The sequence below is a fragment of the Lepisma saccharinum genome, chromosome 23 (assembly GCF_977018435.1).
Source record: "Lepisma saccharinum chromosome 23, izLepSacc3.1, whole genome shotgun sequence".
Classification (NCBI taxonomy): Eukaryota; Metazoa; Arthropoda; class Insecta; order Zygentoma; family Lepismatidae; genus Lepisma; species Lepisma saccharinum.
Window position 1 is genome coordinate 64106106 of NC_139251.1, and position 22589 is coordinate 64128694.

The 22589-nt window shown below is 39.9% G+C and overlaps 1 long non-coding RNA gene across 1 annotated transcript in view; it reads right to left on the reverse strand.

Moving 5' to 3' along the window:
• LOC146005248 (uncharacterized) overlaps positions 1-22589 on the reverse strand; it is a 110725-nt gene that overhangs the window by 67302 nt on the left and 20834 nt on the right. Inside the window, exon 2 of the long non-coding RNA XR_014443997.1 lies at positions 14730-14851. This is a non-coding gene — a long non-coding RNA (uncharacterized LOC146005248). The remainder of the gene's footprint in view (positions 1-14729; positions 14852-22589) is intronic.

Here is a 22589-nt window from a genome sequence, read left to right on the forward strand (position 1 = left end):
CTCAGTCGATGCACGAGGACCGACCCCGGCACACCTTTTATCAGAATGTAAGTGCAGGATCCAAAGATAGAATGATAACTGATTGTTTAGTTCTGTAAGGATAAGTGCAGTCTCCTGTAGCCGACCTTCTGGCGAAGTGGTTAGCACTACGCGCTACGACGCCAGAGGTCCCGGTTCGAATCTCGGCCTGGGTGGTGTCTCTTCATCAATGGCAGCGAAAGAAAAGGAGAAGACGAGAGAGAGAATGCAAGGAAGACAGAAAAAACAGGGGAAAAAAGAAATGAAGGAACACAGAAAAACAGGGGAAAAAAGAAATGAAGAAAGACAGAGAAGGAAATAAAGAAAGGAAGACAGAAAACAGGGAAATAGAGAAAGAAGTGAAGAAAGAACGAGAGGAAGAAAGAAAGAAAAAGCAAAATGGAAGAGAGGAAAAACGTTTTTCTCTTTCTCCTTTCCTCCTCAATGATATTTTTCCCAATGTTTCGGTTTAATTTTCTTCCAAAATTCACGTCTTCGAAAAACAACCCAGATTTTCCAATCCATACTTGTTCTTACCCATTTTGTGCCTACCACAAAAATTGAGTGAAAAAGCGATAAAGTTCCATTTAAGAAGGAAAGAATTGCCCTCTTATACTCAACGAATCCCAGTTCAGGCACACTGCACACTTCAAAATGTAGGTGCAATCCCTATTAGCCAATCTGAGCATGCAGTAAACTTAAGAGGGATGACGTGGAGGTAAGTATTATAGCACCCTCAGACAACGCGTTGGTCTTACTTTGCTTCCAAAAAATAACACTTTTTGCCGTTCACTGTCACACAATATCTACCTGTTTGTACGGTGTCACATTTGTTCTGTACATTGGAAATCAGTAGCTGCGATTGGGTGACAAAAGTGGGGGGTGGGGGCAAGGACAGTTTACTTTTTCTTTGAGACAATGCTTAGCATTAAGAGGCCCATAGTGGGGACAAAAAGTGGCTAATACTGTGGGGGTGACTGCCGCCCCACATCCCCTTAAAACTGTTGGGAATGAATAAATTAAGTGTAGTTGTTTTGAATCTGCTGTGCGATACCATGTTTATATGTAAAATAGCCTCTGAACCACAGGGAGGGGAAATATAGGAGAAGGTGGGTGGGGGCGCAAATACCATTGATACACGGAAATTTGAATTCTTCTAATACAGTGATTTTCGGCGGATCCGGACACACTATATACACACACCCCTGTTCCATACCCATGAATACAATAAAATAATGAGATGAAATTTGGTTTGTTGTACTACGATTGAACAAAGGTTTTGCCCCGCCCCCCCTGCCTACGCCTATGATTTTAAGTTACATGCACAAGTTTAAAATAACACAACAAAGTACATATCTCGTCCTGGCAAATATATCCTCAGATCTGAATTTATTAAGGTAACGAAATACTGTTACAATTACGCAAGCATTGCAAATATAATGCGTTACGTTGCTCCTCAACTATTCTAAAAAGGGCGATTATTGCAGCTCGTCGTCCATTGTCGCCCGCGAAACAATAAAAAATATATCCCTGCCAGGGCACCATATACTTTGCAGATCATAACACGTGGAATGGCGCGGTAATAGAAAAAAGACTGCCAAATAATTAATACGAATCGGTGCAGTCCAGAAAGTCATTGGACATCCGGGACTATATGCGTGGATTTATTGCCCGTTTGGGTTTACACAGGCGCCTCGTTGGTTACCACTGTGCCGTCTGACATGCGCGAAGTTTATTCAGCCATTAATTCCTGCCTGCAGGTGGGGAGGGTTGGGGTCCGACATGGTCCAGTTTATTTCTTTTCTTGCCGCTCCGCCAGAGGAGGAAAAAAATGTGCAAAGTCAAGGGCGGTCAGTGGGGCAAGGGCAAAAAGAGGAAACTGCAGACGAGCAAAAAAGTGCAAGGCGATATGAGTAGGAGGAAAGCTTGAGTATCCGTTTCCACAGAGAACGCAATTAGAAGGTTTGTCCTTGGGGTGACCATGGGTGGACTCAATCTTATGAATTTCGTCCTGTCTCCTGAACCGGTCTCATCCGTCTAAAGCATTGTTTCCATAGGAGTTTCGCATTTCTCCAACCCATTCTTTCCCTGGGTGTCTTAATAAAAGGGATTAATGATATTGCACAGTAGCCGAGTTAACTATAGAAAATGCAATGATGCAATCTCGGTTCTTGGAAATTCCAGTGCGGGTACCCTTTGACATTGCTCTTAAATTTCCCTGATTTGTGCAAAAAATTAATACAACTTGGAATTTTGCATTAACAGGCAGAGCGAAACAGAAAGTATAGGAGTTGGTTTGTTCGTTTGAGTTGGTGATAAGCCCACTTTATGCACAGTAAGGCTAATCGGGACTGGACCTACAGTTTAAAGTGGGGTCCGAACAACTTGTGCCTCCACCGGGTATCGAACCCGGGACCCCTTTATTACAAGGCGATGGCGCAACGACAGAGACGTGGTGGTCCATTTGTTAGTTCGTCTGACTGTCACGCGGGAATCAGGGTTCGATTCTCGGGGTGGCTCAATTTCAGATGGGAATAGTTCTATCAGAGTCCCTATATGTAGTGGCTATGGGGTTTGAAGCAAGTCCTTTGCTGATGCTCAACGATTCATCATATTGTTACCCATTATCAAACAGCTGCTTGCAATTTGATAAATTCATTGAAAACTCGGTTGTCACTATTATAGTCGCCGCGGTAGTTTAGTCGGTAGGGTGTCTGACTGCCACGGGGGAGGCCTGGGTTCGATTCCCGGGATGGATAAGCTAAGGTCGTAAATTTTCCGGCCTTGTCCCCGCATAAAGCGGATCTGGGGCTCACCCAACCACAAATAAATGGGTACCTGGGTGGTAAAGGCGGCCGGAAGGTGGTGCTGATCACATCACCGAATGGCCGAGATCGAGAATGTGACTGGTCCTATCCGCACATTCCCATAATATGCCTTCATGGCACGGGGAACTTTATCTTTACCTATCTACATTCGTTTTTTTCTTCTTACATATTGCCCAGTTGGTAGAACACGTGGCTACCTCTGGGAAGACCTGGGTTCGAATCCCGAAGTACATGATCGGGACCAGGAATTTTTCCAGTAATTTCCCCGTTTCTGCGCGGCTCTGAGGCCCACCCAGCCTCGCATGAATGGGTACCTGGGGACAACCCTGGGGGGTAAAAGCGGTCGGTCGTGATGCTGATCACGAGATCAAGAATATGTACCATTACTTTTTACATATTCAAAATTTATACAGTGTAATTTTACATTAACATTTATTTGATCATAATTATACATCATATTAATTCAACCTAATATTTTCGAGAAATATAACAATATATAAATAAGTAACAAGAAAAATATATTATACATTATGCGTATTAACCAAAAATTATACAAATTAACATCTTGGGGTCAGTTACAGGTTCCTGCAGCCTGTAATAAATTGGTACCTGGGGATATCTCTGAGGGAGATAAAGGTGGTGGTGCTGACCACACCACCTCCACAAATGGCCGAGATAGTTAAAATGGGAGGCTACCTACATGGCATGGTGGTCTACTTGGACACAAACACACACACACACACACACACATACATGAAGTAAAACTAGTTATCCGAATGAATACTGTAGGAGCACTATGCGAATTAAGCTTTTTGCTTAGAAAGGGGGGGGGTCCACTCAGTAGCGTATTTGTGATTTCATTTTGGGAGGAGTACATAAAGTCTGAAGCTCAGACCAAACGTTTAAGTGCATCCATCATCCAAAAAGATGCAGGAAGGTGCATCAAAACGCATCAGCTGATGCATTAAAGTGGATCTCGACTGAAAGAAATCCTCACTTGAATCAAATGATGCACTTTGGTGTTTCTTTCACGACATATAAAAATGCACCAAAATGCATCAAATGTGAATCTGATTCTTCGAAGAAGCTACAAAACACACTTTAGTGCATCAATCGATGCATTTTGGTGCATCAATGGATATGATGCATTTAGTTCTCTGTGTGTACATTCTTAGCAATTGCCGGAAATTGCGTTCTTACAAGAAAATATCAATATTTACAGGCATGTTACTATATAAGTGGGGGAGCCTATAGTAAAGAGACCGCTGTAGAAGACAGAGCCTTGTAGCCGGAATGTGAAAGAGCTTTACGTTGCGTATTAGCCGTGTGGGGTCTCGTAGATGAAATTGGTTGACAGAGAATTTGGTTTTAATTTTGCAGTTGATGATTTTATGCAAAATTTTGATGTTTGCTAGTTCGTGACGAGTGTGTGGTGACTGGATATTCAAAATAGACATGATATCTGTTTAATGGAAGTGTCTGGGAGAAGGTATTCTATGGCGAGCAATGACGAGGAAAAAGCTGAGGACAGAATCAATCCTGGAAAGATTAGTTTTAGAAGGCATAGTCCAGGTGGGGGAGATAAAGCATTTGAAGAATATGCTAATGGATGAATGGTTTTGGATTTCAGGGAACCTGTACAGAAGACCAAGGAGACGCATGAGTCTTACTAGTAGGCCTGTATAATGCGCTCATTTAAGTTTACTTTTCGTTGTTCCATAGTTAAGTAATGGTCCTACAATATGCTTTCAATGCCATTTTATTTGAGGGGGATAAAAACACCCCTGTAAATGTAAAGTGCTCCCCTGTGCTTTGCATCACGCCATGAAGACTTATAGGGGGCGTGGAGTTAGGGCCCGACACTTTCTTGATCACAGCCGAAGTAGGGTGATGTGATCAGCACCTCGCTCCTGGCCGCCTTTACACCCAGTTTCCTCCGGGTACCCACTTTATACGATGCTGGGTGGGCGCCAGAGCCATTTGAACAAGTGGAAGAAACCTGGATCTCTCGTATAATACTGAGACGCCCTAACGCTTGAGCTACTGCGGCTCCAAAACACCTGGCAGGGATAAAAATAATTTTATTTTGTCTGGGATGACATTTTTTGTGGGGGGGGAAATCCGCGGAACCCCTCCCCCCGTTTATTCGCACACTGTGGGGAAAGGCCAGAGGATATTGTGTCCCCTTCAGGTAGCTATTCTGAAAGGGCAAAACAATTTGCTTTGCCCAGTAAGACATGCCAATTAACATTGGAGATAATGTCATGCATAAGGAGAAAATTAAAATGCCATTTGCAAGAAGAAAGTAACGAAAAAACACGAGTCAAGCTGTCAGTACTTGTAGCCATTTTTCATGGCGTAATTTCATCATGCATTACCGTCATTCCTTATTATTTCCATCCCAGGTAGCAGCAGGCCTGACCTCACAACGTTGATTTAAGCACCGATTATCTTCCTCTGTCTTTTATTTCAGCCGCTTGTTTGAATGTGACTTGCGGGTTCAGCGTGCGCCCTGATGGACATTTGAATAATGCGTTTGTGCGTTCTGGAGATGCCAATAAACTTTTGGCACTCAGGATTTGCACACAATGAATGCCTTTGTATCTTTCGCCTTGACAAAAAAAAGAAATGAAAAATATCAGTACGGAATATTCGGACAATCGCTTGATGTTCCTCACGAATACTTTCTGCCAATGAGGTTTATCGAGAAAGGTAAATAGGTTGGAGCTCGGTTTACAGTGCAACTGTGTACTCTATGCTAATCAGAAAGAAGTATGTCGATATTTCCTTGATTAGAGAATAATGAACGAATTAATCAAGTGAGTCAGTGCCGCCTCGTCCCTTGGGGCTTCCGGGGCTTAGCCCCTAAAGAACAACGGACATATTCACGTAATTATCAATCACCATAACGCATAACTATCACACAGTCTTTTAAAAGGCGATTTTTACCCACGTAAATTCATCGTCTGTTGCAATGGATACGACAGCGCTCCTAGCGGCATTGATGTCAATTATCGTTTTCCGGGGCACGTCGCAAAGGAAGGCGTGGCCTACACCCACCTACGCTACAGTGAAGGTCACATGCTAGCAGATAGAGGAGGGAAGAGTGCAATGGATTTGAGTGTTGATTCGGGGCTACTTCCGTTGTGTCGCGTTTGATCTCGCGTGTTGTTCTGTAGTGTTTTGGTGGCTTTCATTCGCTATGTTTGAGTGAGTTTGGCAGGGTTGATGTTCGAACACAAATTGATGAAGGACATAGGCTGTCAATTACAAGACACAATGAATTTGTCCGGAAAAATAGGCATATATTAAATAGAATTATCGATTGCTTAAATTTCTGTGGTCGACATGAACTTGCTCTACGAGGACATAATGAAAGAGAACAATCTTTAAACAGAGGAATCTTTCCAGATGTATTATCCCTTCATAGAAGAGGGAAAACTAAAGGGAACTTCGTGTTCTTTATTGTAGTGAAGAGTTGAAAAACATAAACTATCAGTAGATTGCATTCATTTTTTATTTAAAATTATTTAGAGGGCACCTTTTCAGAAACAGTAAAAATGACAAACATAGTTTTAATAACTCCAGTGGCAACAGCTGAATCTGAACGATGTTTCAGCACATTGAAGCGTATTAAAACCTGCTTAAGAAATGCAATGGGACAAGACAGACCAAATGCCTTGGCACTTGCCTAATAATAGAGATAGAATACATTTCAAACATAGAGGGCTTCAACGAAAAAGTAATAACAAAATTTGCTGAGCAGAAGAACAGGAGTCAACGTTCGTAGAAAGGTATGTTTCACAACAATACCTGTTTCTTTTGTAATCATGTGAATTGTCATTATATTTTAAATTCTTTAAAAGATAAGCCACGAGACGCCACTGAGGTGAGTATATATAAGACTACTGTGTTGCGTCTCTTTTATTGAACTCGAAAACATCATGGTTGGTTGATTTTGACTGATTTATATAGACTATCTATCTTATCGCCTTTCTGCCACTTTTGGCTATTCGCGAAGATGAGGATCAGTGATGATATGATGAAGGGGCACTCGCAAAGAACACCAATACCCAGACCAGGATTCGGACCCTGAACCCCTGGCTGCACAGGGCACCTGGAGAACATTTTGCATTCCGGAAATGTACTGTTTATCAATTCTTTCATTCGTTCCAGAATGTATAGCCACTCCTTGCGGTGGATCCAAACTAGAGCATTCAGCGCCTTTGAACACTGGCGTACCCAGGAGCCAGGGGCATGGGCGGAGTTCTGGAGGGGCCAGCCCAAACCCACAACTTAAAGAAGCATAAAAAAATAACATGATTAAGTTCAGTTACTACATTTTTGTTATGAAGCCATACAGGAAATCTTGAGTTTTGGCATGATGGCATGTGTGGTAATTGTGCCGCAATAGCGGGTCTTAGACAATTTGATTGATGTGTACAGTTTGAAGAAAGAAAAACGTCAAATGACTTTGTGTTGAGTCAACAGTTACTGCTGAGGCATCAAAATAATTTTTCAATTTAATTTTTCTAACATTTCTGAAGCTTACTATTGTACCGTAACTTTTTAAAAGTAATACGAGTATTGTATAAAAAAATAATGAAATGCAAAATGCAATAATCGTACTATTTTACTTGTTATACATCTGACAACCAATATACTAATTAATATTAGTTTACTTAAGCAAGAAAATTTAACATTTTCAAATCTAAAAGGCCTAAAACTCAGTGTTTTTAAGTTGTTGTTTTTTAAAAAAAATTCCGGGGGAAGGCCTCCGGACCCCTTATAAACTAGGGGATATTCAAAAACCCTCAGGTACATCATATGCTTCTCCCAGAGTCTGCCCCCCCCCCAAAGCAAAAGCTCAAACTCCGCCCATGGCCAGGGGGTGTTCACCCTGTGTTTAGGTGGCAAGGGGATTCACCCAAAATGAAGTAAAAGTGTTGAAAACAATGCAGAAAGTTGACAACTTGAAGGAAAATAAATTCCGATAAAGCGCAAAATTCCTTACTCGAACGGTTCCAACAATGCAAGAGGAAGCTTGTTTTGTTGCGGAACAACGAAAGGGCTGCCCTTAAAATGACCCCCGACCATTGTTTTTGTCTCTAACAACCTTTATAGCGAAGGTTAAAAATGGCAGTTATGAAATATTTTAAGTGTGTCCCGTCCCTACCTAGAACGCAGCAATGTGATATCTATTTCTAAGTTTGCAGCCCCATACAGAAAAAAACTGCGTACGCTAGTGAATTCAAGGTATTACTGAAGTTCCAAATTAAACAATTTCTTTAAAAAAAAACTGGAAACACAGCGGTTGGCATTGAAATTTTAACGGATGATTTGGCAAGGAGACGATTGGTTACTACTTTTCCTGGACCAAAAAACATGGTGCCATCTGAGCGACAAAAAACATCTAATGAAATTAGTGAATTTGAAGAAACAATAGCGCCGTTCTGACTGCTGGTCTGGTTTCTGTTTTTGATCAAGAATGACAGCGTAATGACATTGTTGCGGGGAAGCAACTTTTTCTGTCAAGATGTTCATACGTATGTGCGTTTGTGATTTATTTTCAGTTGTTGTAAGTCTATTTTGTCCAAAGATAGGTTAATCGCTACTGGACTCAGTTTAAGTAAGATGACCAGACGTCCCGCATTAGCTTGGACGCTCCCCTTTCCTTACTCTCTGTCCCAAATATTTTGAACAGTAAAACGGGAGACCAAAATGTCACTTTTTGCGACAACAATCTATAAACATAGAATTATTGCAACAATGCACCTTCGCTACTATTATTGCATACTAACATGCAGCCTGAGAGAGAGATAGAGAGAAGGGGGGAGGGTGAGAGAGTATAGAGTGTACACTTTGTTCTTCCTTCAGGAAAATATTAAACATTTCCCGTTATCTTGCTTCAAAAATCTAGTCACCTTAAGTTTAAGTGGTGTCGAAACAACTACTAGATGCTGCCTAAAAGTGCAATTGCACCGGTACACAATTATCCCGCATCTTACGTATAAGGCCGGTTTTAGACGAAAGCATTTTCCTTAGCATCTTTTTTAACATTTATGCCATGACTAAAATGCTACAGTGTAAAGCGAGAAATCTTATGGCATATTTCATGGCATTTCTCAAGGATAGGCTCGGTCCGTAGCATTTTTCGTAGCGTAACCAATCAGAAGTAATCAGATGCGACCTCTACGTCACGAGTGCAGTTGTAATGGCGGCCGCGTGAAATGTAAACAATGTATCACTTCACAGTTTTAAAAGCCGATAACTACAGCGCCTAGAATAACGTAGTGTGGAAAACGGCATGCTTCTGCGCTCTCTGGCTGGTTTCACTCGAAAATGATCCGCTAGAGGCGCTGGTGTTGACCCCGGTGCTTGGTGTTCGACTGCTTATAATGGAAGTAAATGGAGTTTTCGCTGCAACGTCTGATTCTTTTACATGAAGCATTTCTATGAATGTGATAATTGCTATGATATTTGGTACAGTGGTCGCGAAGATATTAACGAACATTCTAGACAGTCGACCACGTCCTGTTATCGTCATACTTTCGTTAATAATACGGAAGAAAAAATACGCGTGGAATGCTCTTGGCAACTAAATTTTTGTGTATGAATTAGGTTCGTTATTATTATCACCATCATTTCTTTTAAAGATATACACACTGAAGCATTTGTATTTTTGATATTTACTCTTTTCTTCCGCTTTAAACTAATCGCGGCGATGATGATAATAATGATTCCATGAAACGACAAGGGGAACCCCACAAAACTTTCTTAGTGCCATCGACATGATTGTAAGGCAACTTTCAAACCAATGGGACAAGCGACACGGGATGTTCACACTGTCACACTAGTGACACACACTTCCAGACTGTAAAATAGCATTCATTGCACATGAGGGTCCAAACAGCAAACAACACGTTCATATGGCGTATTCGCGTGCTACTTGTTACTTCGGTCGGAAAGCTCCTTAAACGAAGGGTGCTGAGACCGAAGCGACGCGCTACAGGGGGAGTTCCCAACTAAGTGACAAGCGACATGGTGCCTTCAGTCTATTAGCAAGCGTTGCTTGCGAATAACAGATAGGCGACACGATAAACCGCACATTACAACTACAGATCTAGGCGACACAATAAGCAACACGCGTCGCTTTGTCGCTTCTGCGTTGCTCAAACTGAGCCATTTCCTCAATAGCTTGCAACATGTTGCCGTAGTTTGTTGTTCGCGCATACGCGATGCAATGAGTGTCTTGCTTTAGTGATATTGCGCACCAAAGCGACAAGCGGCACGCGACACTTATCGCTTGAGGATTTCACCAACCGAACGCTGGCGTGTGCTTCCCGTCATGCCGCTACGATGTGAAAGGTTGCTCTTGATTGGCTCGTTTCCAAGCAACATGTGTCGCTTCGGTGTGAAAGTTGCCTTGGACCGAAGGACACGTGTCGCTTTGGTGTGAAATCCTCGTATCGTTTGTCGCGTGTCGCTTTGGTGTAAAATCTCCTTGAGGAAACGGTGCAGTCAGAGCTTGTGTCCCTAGGGTTCGAAAGGCTGAATTGATTTCCGACTGATCGCTTTCAAGCGACATTTGTGGTTTGTCGCCTCGGTATGAAATATCTCTCAGGATACTATTTACATTCTAATAACATAGAAAAATAAACTAATACACAGTCCAAGACCTGACGTCCGGAATCACATTGCGATGTTTCTTCTTCTGTTACGCATGCTATTTATTTATTAATTTTATTTTACTTTTCTTTCCAAATTAATGCCATTTCGTGACTGCAAATCACTCCACAAATATAACTGTTTCCATCAATTCACTTACCGCCTTTCTAGAGAAACAAATCTACACAATATATTCCAAAAACTAACTAAGCCGCATTACTTTCATAACAAAATTAGCACCTGGGTCGATCGCACTGCCATCTACTTGTCATCGTCTCGGGGAACCAGTTTCTTGGGTCGTTTTCCACACTACGTTATTGAAGGCGCTGTACCGATAACTATTCAACCGAGAGGAATAGCGTTTCATATAAAACGGTATTTGGTACAAAACAATGGCGCTGCTTAAATAAATACTTTACAACGTTTACTGTATAAGTATGGGAGAATATATTAGTTGTTTGAAAGTCAATTGTAAACACCGTGCACTCAGAATAGATGGCGTAGCACGAGATTCCTTTCATGCTGTATATGTTATACAATGTAATCGCAAAAGCTAAACGAAAAGTTACATGAAATACTTCCGTGTAAAGTTCTCTCTGCTATAAGATTTTTAAATGCTAAAGGAACGCTTCCGTGTAAAGTCGGCTTAAAAAGAGCTCTGGGCCAGTTCGAACCGCCATCACACCAGCATATTAGCTACGAGCGACCCTCTATAATACATTCTCACTTTGTATAGTTCTAGCTTTTTAACAATGAGGTACGCACAACAATGTGTTCAAGAATAACAATAATGCTGGTTTAGATCTACATAACATTGATTCTGGTAGTCGTGAAGTTGTCAAGTCTACAGCGGGACTAACGCCTGTAGTATTCGTTCTTTCATCGTAAAGGAATCTGCTTTTCTTATCATGGTCCTTGCAAACCATATAAAGGTAAGATTCACAATAATAACAGGAGTGGAAAATAATATTAGTAATATGCGGACAGTTAAGAATATCTTATAAACTTAAATATGTCTTATATTTCTAAAGAAAGCCCCACGTTTTATTTCAAACAACCTAAAAAGAAGCTATGAAAGGAATTACTTCGCAATGTAGAATTTTTTTTAATATTAAACAACTCTTACAATAATATATAACTGAGGCATTTTATGTGAAAGTGCTCATGAACCTCACTTACAAAAATTAAAGGCAGTGGTCTAACTTTATCCTATCTTATGAGTGAGCAATATAAAATTTCCATTTGCATAAAAAATCAAGTATTATGCATAATTAAGTTAGAAGATATTTCACATATTGTTCGTTTATTTTAACTTTTTTGTATTAACTTTTGTTTTCTATTGTGTCCCATCCGCGACACCATAAAACAATTAATTTATCCTTTAACTGTTGCATTTCGTTCCCCCTCAACTCCACTAGAATATTAAAACGTCAATTACCTTCTCTCTTGGTCTTAAATAATTTATATTTCATAATTTGAAAATTCGCAGAAATTAAAATACATTTCTTGATAAGTAAAGAGACAGTGTTTTATCTATTGCCCCCGTGACACAAAATTGTTCAATTATAACTATAAAACTGGGAAATTATTCTAAGAATTGTTATGTTTAATCAATGTTCATACAGGGTAGTCACTCTAGGACTGAGAAAAATTTCCGGTTTTGAAGGCAAACTTTCCAAAAATTCAAGGGCACGTGCTCCTCTCCTCACCCCCCTATACAAATATATTAACAATATAAAGGGTCCATGTGATTCCAATGTATCTAAAAAGTCTAACTAAATTGAATTAAACGTTATACATATTTAAAATATTTAATTTAAGGTGCGGAGTTTAAATTTGTCATTTCGCATACCCAGACTCGAAATACATCTGCAAACACAAGTCACAAATGTGTTACGAGATATACCATACTAATCTACGAAAAACTGTTAATTCAATTGTATAAGAATTTCAAACTCAAATTTAACTAATCAACTTCAAGATATCTTATCATGCAATATTGTTTCGTCTGTCAGATAGATTGTTCTGGAAAAAAACACTAACAGGCATTGAGAGAAGTCTGTTTTATTTTCAACGCAGATTTCTTATCCTTCCTCGATAAAAAATAAAAGCTAAACTGTGAAAAACTTGCCTCAGGACATTTATAATTATTAGGGCCCAGGACTTTATGTCCTATAAAACTGTAAAATATGTTTGTAATTATGTCATAAAAATGGGAAAATATGTCATGAAAAATGCAGAAATATTCCCAGTAAAGCCAATAATATGTACAACAATATTTTCGAATTTCTCATTATACAGGATGTCAGTGTCTTACAGGGAAGATCGACTGGGGGGGGGGGGGGGGGTAGGGTTTTTAATTAAGTCAGAATCCCTTCAACCAAAGAATGCAGTCGAAAAATACTGAAAATATGGTGAGGTTTACTGCAATTATCCTAAGTTTAATTTATTATTACGTCAGATTTACACCTTTGTGAAAGCTAAAGCATAATTGACAGCTCGCCACAAAAAAGGGGGGTATTATTGTTCTGTAATAGTTGGTAAGAAAAGACTGCATCTGCTTTTAATTTCTTCTTAATTTCCTTATCCTGCCATCGATAAATGAACTATCCGTTGCGCTAAAGGTACGAGGAAAAAATTATAAAATAACCGATTCTATGCAAAATAATTACAAAATTAAGCAGAAATATGTCTTATTATGAGAAAATTGATGAAATACGTTGTAAAAACGCGAAATTGGTAAAGTATGTTAAAATATGCCTTATCAAGTTCGTCTACTTCTACCGCGTCACATTGCCGAACATAAGACGAACTGCAGGAAACTGTATGAAAAGTACCTGACTGATTCCAAATGGAAGAAAGTTGTCACAATAGATCAATCATATGTCCATCTCACTGCTGGTGGTCACATTCGGGCGATCACATACCGTGACATTGACGGCAAGGGGCTTTGTTCGTCAGTGCAGGGAAAGTTTCCCTCGTGGCTTTATGGTTGTGACGGGATTCGGATATGAGGGTAAGTTGATGATACGCAAGGTGGACAAAAACGTGAAGGTGAATGCCAGATACTTCCAAGACTCCATTCTGACACCTATCTATCGGAGAGACATCCCACAATTGTATGGAATGAACGCGAACCAGGTGATGATCCATATGGACAAGGCTTAGAGTCATACCGCCAGAACATCACTACGTTTTTATCAGGAAATGGTAGAGGAATTAGGAATTCGTGTCACTCCGTTTGAAGACGTTCCTGTGAAAAGCCCAGATGCCAGTCCAATGGATTTTTGCGCATTTGGACTGTTGAAACGACGTCTTCAACATCGCCGCCCGCGCACCCTGGATGGTCTATGGAAAGCTTGCAGGGAGGAGTGGGACAGAATTCCCATGCCTGTCCTGCGCCGGAGCTTGCTGCAATGGAAACTGCGATGCCGGGCGATAGTCCACAATGCTGGGGGTCCAATAGAACATGATCGGTGGTGGCGGCGCGGTATCTCTTAAGGTGAGTACCCGTCAAAAATGGTCGGATATAAAGCGAACAACCTTCTGTTTTTACATTTATTATGTTAATTGGCTCTCACTCCTTTGGCAGCTTTTGGTGAAGATTTTAATTGAATGACTGATATCGACAGAAAAATAAAATACATAATTTAGAACAAGATCCAAATCCACGTCACACATCATTCACTCGTCATCACGGTGCAAAGCGAAATTTTGTTTGGAACACAAACCGAACGAAATTGCTCTAGGGTTCGATCGGAAGCAGTGGTCGCAGGTCCTAACGAGACGTTTTGCACATTCGTTCCTACAACGACATCTAGCGTGAAGTCTAGAGCTTCCTTGACCCAACGTTCTTGTGCGTAAGTTACCGAGGAGAAATGGTAAGCAGGGAATGCAATAGATATTAAGTAGCAAAAGTTTTTTCTCGCCATGCTAATCAGTGTTGCTAAGTTCATATTGATAACAATCAGAATACTTTGTACGGTGTAATGTAAACTGGGATATAAAAAAGATTTCAAGCGCTTTAGCAATAGCAATGGCAACGAGACTAGTGTTCACAAATCCAGATAGGAACGAGACACTTTTAGACGGTCTTGTCTAGTTCGAGATTTTAGTGAATTAGAAAGCAAATTATCTGATATGATCGGCTAATATGAATAAAACTGCCAAGTATCTTTAAATTTCGTCACTACGCTAAGAAAACTTAGAACTTACCTATTGTCATGACGGAGTGATTGTTGCGAGGCCAGGGATATCCGTTCGTATCCTAGCAACGGATGTTTCATCGCCTGTTCGTCTTCATCGTCCGCATTAACCAGGAGAGGTCAAACAGAAACCTAAAATAAGCAGAAACCAGCATTGTAAGGTCAGGATTTACATCTAGTCAAAACATGCGAAATATTTGGAAAAGAATCACTTAAATATGCAAAAATATGTAATGTAAAAATATTATTATCTCAATAGGGTTACAATTAAGCTATGAAATATTTCATTTAGAACAATATTAATACAAATAATGGCTTGATGCGCTATATAGTAAAAAAAAAGATACAAAGGCTTCAAGTAAAATGAGATGATTTTACATGAGTATGAAAAATATTCTATAGTAGTAATAGAAATGAAGAAAATGTCTGCCATTTTCTTGAAGCCTGTGCTATTTTTGATTTCGAGGTAGGAAAAATTTAATAATTCTTTATTAACTTCATTAATCTAATGTTTATTTAAATATGTGAAGTTATTTTAAATAATTACATTGTAATGTTCTAAATAACGTTCAAAGATCTACAAAAAAATAGTTTACTCAGGTTTTGGAAACGTACGTCGTGTGGAATTACTTAATTGGGTGCATACCAAGAAAAATACGTGTCCTAAAGATTACAACTTATCTCGCCAAAAGCAATCATAATGAGCGTTGGTACTGCGTCATAGTACAGCGTTTTCCAAAAGTCCTTCCCACATTTAAATTCACTATATCTTTGTAACGAACAGAGATATTACAGTGAAATAAAGTTTGTATTTCACAGCAGTATTTAAAGTTTTTCCTGGCAACACTGTATATCTGTCGTCCTATTCGCCACACCTCCAACTGGGCAGCATTCACATAGATGCATTCCTGCAATTTCGTCCTGAATCCGAAATGCCTGCCATGACTGCAGATATCGTTGCTTTGGGGTCATCCAGGTCAGATTTCTTCGGTTTTCTGCATATACTTCCGTCGTGACATATCCGCACAGCCAAAAGTGCCACAGAGCGAGGTCTGGCGACCTTGCGGCCATGGTGTGGATCCTCTGCGGCCAATGCATCTGCCTCCTCAATCGACGTCATCTTGGACTCACCCGATCACTTGCAGTCACGTGATCCTCTCAATGCGCAGTGTTGCCAGGTAACACTTTAAAGACTGCTGTGCAGTACAAGTTTTATTTCACTGATATATCTCTGTTCGTTACAAAGTTATAGTGAATTTAAATGTGAGAAGGACTGGAAAACCCTGTATATTTCAAGGCAATGGAAGCTAACAACTTTAATGTTCTCTGATTTAGTTATTGGTCGCGTTATCACAGTAATTATATGTTAAGAACAATTCCACCCCTGCCCCGCTATTTCCTGTAGTATCTTTTGTGCCTGTGGCCACAGGGTGCTATGCTCACGAAGACTGTGAGAGAAGGGTTAAATTTTGCACACCGAAATTAAATACTGAACTTTTACTTGCGGTTTGCTTAAGTACACTTTACGTTCAGATAGGCTAATCAGGGCTGGACCTACAGTTTAAAGTCGATTCCGAACCATTATGTGCTTCCACGGGCATCAATCCCGGAACTAGTTGATTACCAGGCAAGTACGCTATTGGAGAGGCCCACGTAAAGTCAAATATAGACTAAAGCAGACGACAGCCCTTGCCGCGCTTGTCAAAATCGACTGCCCAAGTTTCCGTAGTATTAGGATTTGTTTAGTGTTTATGTAAGAAATGAATAGATGCATAAAATATTTCATTAATTAATATTTTTCATTGCTACCGATACTACAAAAAAATAAATTTGTGATTCGCTTCAGCAACTTTCTCTACGTTTTTATTTTCTGATCAGGTGCAAACATGAAGTGGCCTGCTACATAATTTAAGAAAATTCTTATCATTGTGTTTGTGTGCGATTAGGAACTATTGGAGAGTGAGGTACCAAAAATTCAACAGTTTCTTATTTAATACTTAGGTGCAAATATTGAATCCGCATTCCCGAATTTAACCCAATGATGATATTCCTCAGTTACAACACAAAATATAAGAAGTTCTTATAACTTTTCATTATTTGGCACATATCCAGAGTATGGAGATAGTGATAACTAATATATTAGTACCAAACCTACAAAGGAAGGTTTTTATTATTTAATGATAATGTGCAATTATTGGATTGGCTCATCAACATTTCACACCCTCCAAAAAGAGACGAAATGATTGAAAAAATGGATTGTATTGGACGATTAACGAGATTTTATTTAAGAACTGTTATTAAAATGGCTTCAAGAGATTCAAGATATTAGCCACATTGAGCGAACGCATGAATTGAAGGAATACATAGTTAAATTTGTTATTATTTGAGATCATTCTCTGTAATTACTCATGGCAGCAATCTTAACATTTGCTAAATATATATTTAATTGGTATTACTCTGTAAATTTCCATGGTCTGCCATCTCTTGGAATGAGCGATAGTACAGAGCATTCCCTGACATTCGCTACGAGACTCGACGGCATGCGGCCCGGCTTCAGCGCTGGTCTTTCCCGATGAACGGGTTCCGCGACAGTCGCACGCTACAGTCTGTTTTTTTCGCTCTCCCTGCCTTCGCTCTCTTTCCCTTTCTGTTGACGTTGCAGACTGACGCCAGTATAATCCTCCCTCGGAAGTTGTGTTGTGTCGTGTCCGTGTGTTGAAGATTGTGGCTTAATATGGCACCACAAAAGTTTACATTACAACAAAGGATTTATCTTGTCGAGTGTTACTTCGGAAAGAGGAATTGTGGAGAAGTGCGACGACGTTTTGCAACGAAATTTCCTGATGTTTCCGTTCCACATAGGACCACTATATTAAACCTCGTAAAAAAGTTTAGAGTAACAGGGTCAGCAAGCGATTTTTATTTATGGGGAAATCTAAAACAATAAAGTATACAAAGACAATCCACACACCATCCGTGAGTTAAAAAAGAGAATTATTGTACGAGAAATCGGGAGAATTACAGTAGACTAACTTGCACGTGTAAATGCCAATTTCCTTGGGAGATGCCAGGAATGTGTTGCAGCAGAGGGACATAATTTTCAACACCTTCTGTAGTCAAGGTTAGTACACAATATGAAAACTGTAATTTTACTAGCCGAATCTAGCGACTGTCGCGGACCCGTTCACCGGGAAAGACAAGCGCTGATGCCGGGCCGCTTGCCGCCGAGTCTCGTAGCGAATGTCAGGGAATGCTCCGTAGATCTTGAAAATGAAATTATTTCTTTTTAGTATGCACATACGTATAACCATTATTCCCACGAATTTGTTCATTTTAGAAAAATAGTCATACATTCCTGTTACATCTGCTCTACATGATTCTTCAAATGTAATAATTTTCGAGAATTTTGTTTTGGAGGTGATCAGGGGCGGATGATGTGTTTTCAGGAGGCATCTCAACATCTCCAGTTCACTATTTTCATCTCCTGTCCTATCTGCATTTGTGTATCTCTATCCCTATTTCGTTCCTCGTCTTCTATCCCCTCCCCTCCTCTGATTTACTATTTCCTAATTTTATTCTCTCTCCATCTCTCATTTCCTCTACAATTCTCTCTCTCCCATTATTTCCCATCCATTTCTTCACCTGACCCCTCGAGCGGCTTTTTTCTAATCACTCCGTGGCGGGAAGGTTAGCACAGCACGTACGATGACAGGGATCCCTGGTTCGAATCATTCCTGAGCATGGGTGTTCTTTGTGTCAAGTGTCCCTTCATCAATTTTACCACATCATCATTCATCCTTACAATCACAATTACCCAAATAGTGCCAGAAGTGCGAAGTAAAATAAACCAATTTACAATGCAAAATATACTGTTATTTAAGAAAGGTTTTTATTATTTAATGATTAGGTGTAATTATTGGATTCGTTCGTCCACATTTTCACCCTTCAAAAAAACAAAAAATGTTAGCAATAAACAGGTGTATTGTATTAGAAAATTAACGAGTTTTTATTAAGAAATGTTCTCATTAAAATAGTTGTAAGAGATTCAAGGTATTAGCCACATTCAGCAAATATATTTGTTGAAATTATACAGAGTTAATTTATTACAATTTAGTATAATTCTCCGTAATTATTCACAGAAATAATCTAAATATTTGCTACAAGTGTATTTATTATGAGATTACTCTGAAAACAAATATGGTATGCCATCTCTTGAAAAGATTGGTACTAGATAACCAAAATGTGATTATTTTCTAAATATGATCATTATTCCCAAAGAATTCCTTCTTCTCTAAAGAACTCTTCAAATCTAATAATTTTACAGAAGTGAGAGTTCCATAAGAAGTGTGGAAGCAGTGGCGTGGTGGGAGGATTTTGGTTGGGGAGGATCAGGGGCGGATTAAGTATTTTGAGGGGGAAATCTCGTCATCTCCAGTTCCCTCTCTATTTTAATCTCCAGCCCTACCCCTATTTCGTTCCTTGATTTCTATCTCGATCATATCCTCTTCCATCCATTTCCACACTCACGTGACCACTCGAGCGACATTTTACTAATCACTCAAAACTGGAAACTGCAGGACAGAACAGAGATATTCAAAGATTGGTTATTGGGGATTTCAATAATGGAAATTGTCTGATGTATACCAAGTGATGTTCTATGGCAAACAATATAGCATTAGACAGTGGCGGCGATTGGGTGCCAAAACTGGGGCCCCTCTCCCTAATAGCCGCCACTGGCATTAGATTTTAACATGTATTTATGCCAGTGTTACTGCATAAGGGGCTACTGGGTTAAACCAGTTTCTCATCGATCGTTACCTGAAAGCGTAAGTTTGGTGCTGATCACGCAACCTCCGCTATGACTGCAATAAGAGTGAGGATTTCTATTTTCTACCCTCATTTCTTCATTGTATGGCGCAATATGCAGCAGATATCTGTCGCTATAGTCAGTATATTTTGTAGGTTTTAAATTCGATGGAATATTCTGCAAATATTATTTTAACGTTTGCAAATTTTGAAAAGAAGTTGCAGACAGTTATTGAGTTATATTGATCATGTGCTCTTATCATAGGCGTAGCTACGGGGTGTGCCTAGGCACACCCTAATGGGCTGCTTTATCAAAGAGAATTAAAGACAGATATTTCAATAAGAGAGAAGATAAGCTGTCATTACTTGGTACAAACGTGTGCATTATCGCTGATGAAACGAATGTCTATAGTTTTTCGATTTTTTGATGTAATTGGAGAAAGAAGATATTTACTGCATTCTACTCTGTACTGCGGCGCTTTTCTTCTATACCTGTCAAAAGCTGCAGGTGTGAGAGAGAACTTTCTCCAAGCTAACCCAAGTTAAAACTAAATAAAGAGCAACTCAGAAGCTGGATAGATTGGAAGCCCTGCTCTTACTATTTGTGGAACAGGAAAAAGCTTAGTCTATTGATGTAAATTAAGTTATTGATGAGTTTAAGAACATTGCACCTTTTGACAGACGTCTCTTGTTATTAGATGACGTGTATTTTGATGTATTTGTTTGTAACATTTATGAACATTTTGTGTGTGTGTAAATTCTATGCAATTTGATTTGTTTCTACTACATATATTCCAAAATTTTCAACAGTCATTTAGTGAATTTATATTCCTTTACAAACATCAGTGTAGTTAAAGAGCCAAGTGATTGTGTTGCAAAATATGCTATTAAAAAGGTACAAGACCTCATTTTTCCTTTGTGCACACCTAAATATAAAGTTCTAGCTACGCCTATGGCTCTTATTAACATATCTAAAGCATTTTTAAATGAATGTGTGTTTTATTGAACACTTTTATAGCCTTTGTAATACTTATTTTCCCTTTTCCGAGGAAAATAACGTCAAATTGGCAAGATGCTACTACGTGGATCAAGACTCAGACGAGAGTTTCTTGGAGCCCTGAAGAAGAATTACTCGACTGACCTGCCATCTGTGGAGATATTGAGAAGCAGATTGCAATCCACATCCTGGAACTGACGAAGGATGGAGCCAGAACATGACTTCAAATATTTGTAAATCGTCTCGTCTTGACGTAATATATATATAAAATATCAGAAAACTGCCTGATGTTAATTTTTATTGTTTCGAAAAATTGTACGAGGGGTGTTTGGAAAAGAAATTAGCATTTATTTATATTTCGTGTGCCAGTCAATGTGGACGAGTAGTCACAGGTATGAGAAGGCAAATGGCAAGACGCCAAGGTGTATTTAGTATAAATATGAATTAGGTAATGTATAGGCTTATCATACGTCCGGGATTAGCCCGGACAGTTCTGTTTTTTTAGTGCTCTCCGGGATTGTAAAATGTCCGGGGTTTTGAGAATCTGAACATGAAAATAGCTACCGGTATTGAATATTCACGATCAGAATTTAAAACAAACAAGCCATTTCTGAAAAAAGTCATGTCTAGTGAAAAGTGCAACCGAGTCAACCAACAGATAATGCTACCTAGAACAGAGAGGTTTCCTAAACATCAGAAAATGTATTATTCAATTAAACATTTGAAAATGAATTGATTGATTTTAGAAAATAATGTTAATATTTTTCTTGTACAATTTATAGTTTAATGTTCCAATAAAATATTAAGGCTTTTAAGTCATTTCAATTTATTTCAGTTAAAAAAATATGAAATTCAGCAGCAACGAGTTGATCGTCAATATGTCCTGGGTTGGACTCAAAAAGATATGGTAAGCCTAGTAATGTACTGACTCTTCAATGGATCTTTTTTATTTGTATTTCTCCTATTATGCTTCTTGAAGGACCGAGGTGGACCAACTCCGTAAGGCGCCTGACTGCCATGCGGGAGACCTAGGTTCGATTCCATGAGTGGAAGATCTGAGGTGGGAATCAAATTCGACCAAACCCTGGGTGCATCCTAGGGAGTTAAGGCGACGGGAGTGTGGTGCTGATCACTTCCAGCATGTCAGCATGGCATTTGTGGTGCCGGGGTCGTACATTTTTGGCTTAGTGCAGTGAAATAATTTCACGTTTTTACGTCACTTTGTGCCTGTACAGTTATAGGAGGGAGATGACGTTGATAGTCTCACTGCAAAATACACGCTGATGAACTCGCAGCGTGCATTCAGGAGCCGCGGTGGTGTAGACGTTAGGGCGTCTGTCACCTGGGTTCAATTCCCGGGGTTGGTGATCTATGGTCGGAATTTTTCCAGCCATGTCCCCGCATAGAGCTGCTCCGGGGCTCAACCAGCCTCAAATCAACCTGGGGGCAACTCTGGAGGATAAAGGCGGCCGGAGTGTGGTGCTGATCAAGTCACCTCCAAAATGACCGAGAACGAGCAAGTGTGGGGCCTGCCTCCACACCCCTAAAATGTCCCTTCATGACACGGTGCTATATGCACGAGGAAGCTTACCTACTTTACTTTGACGTGTATTCGACTTGTTTGATACCTGCATCTACCTTTACAGGCAAGTCGCAAGAGGAACACGAATTCAAAGAATTTCGGTTCCGTGTTGTAACAGTTCCAATTGAAATGGAAATTCTGTTCTCACTTTACAAGGATCTTACTTATAGACCTGGTACAGTTCGCGCTACTGCCTGGTCTGTCTGGATGAAAAGAACTTGTCAACCATCACGTGAGTGATTCCTTCCAGTGACAGGAACGCTGGAACCGTCACGTGCTTTGTTCTCCGCCAACCAGAGCTCGCCATTCCCTTTGCGAGGGGAATTCGAAAACTTTGTTGCCATATTCACGGCGTTGGGGATGAGGAGGTAACCCAAACACTGGGAAGGAGCATTGCATTAGCAAAGTGTGGCTGGTTGCAAAGACAAAGTGATTGAGGTGAATTAGAGAAGGGGTTCGTTTTAATGGCAAGATGCAATGCTTTT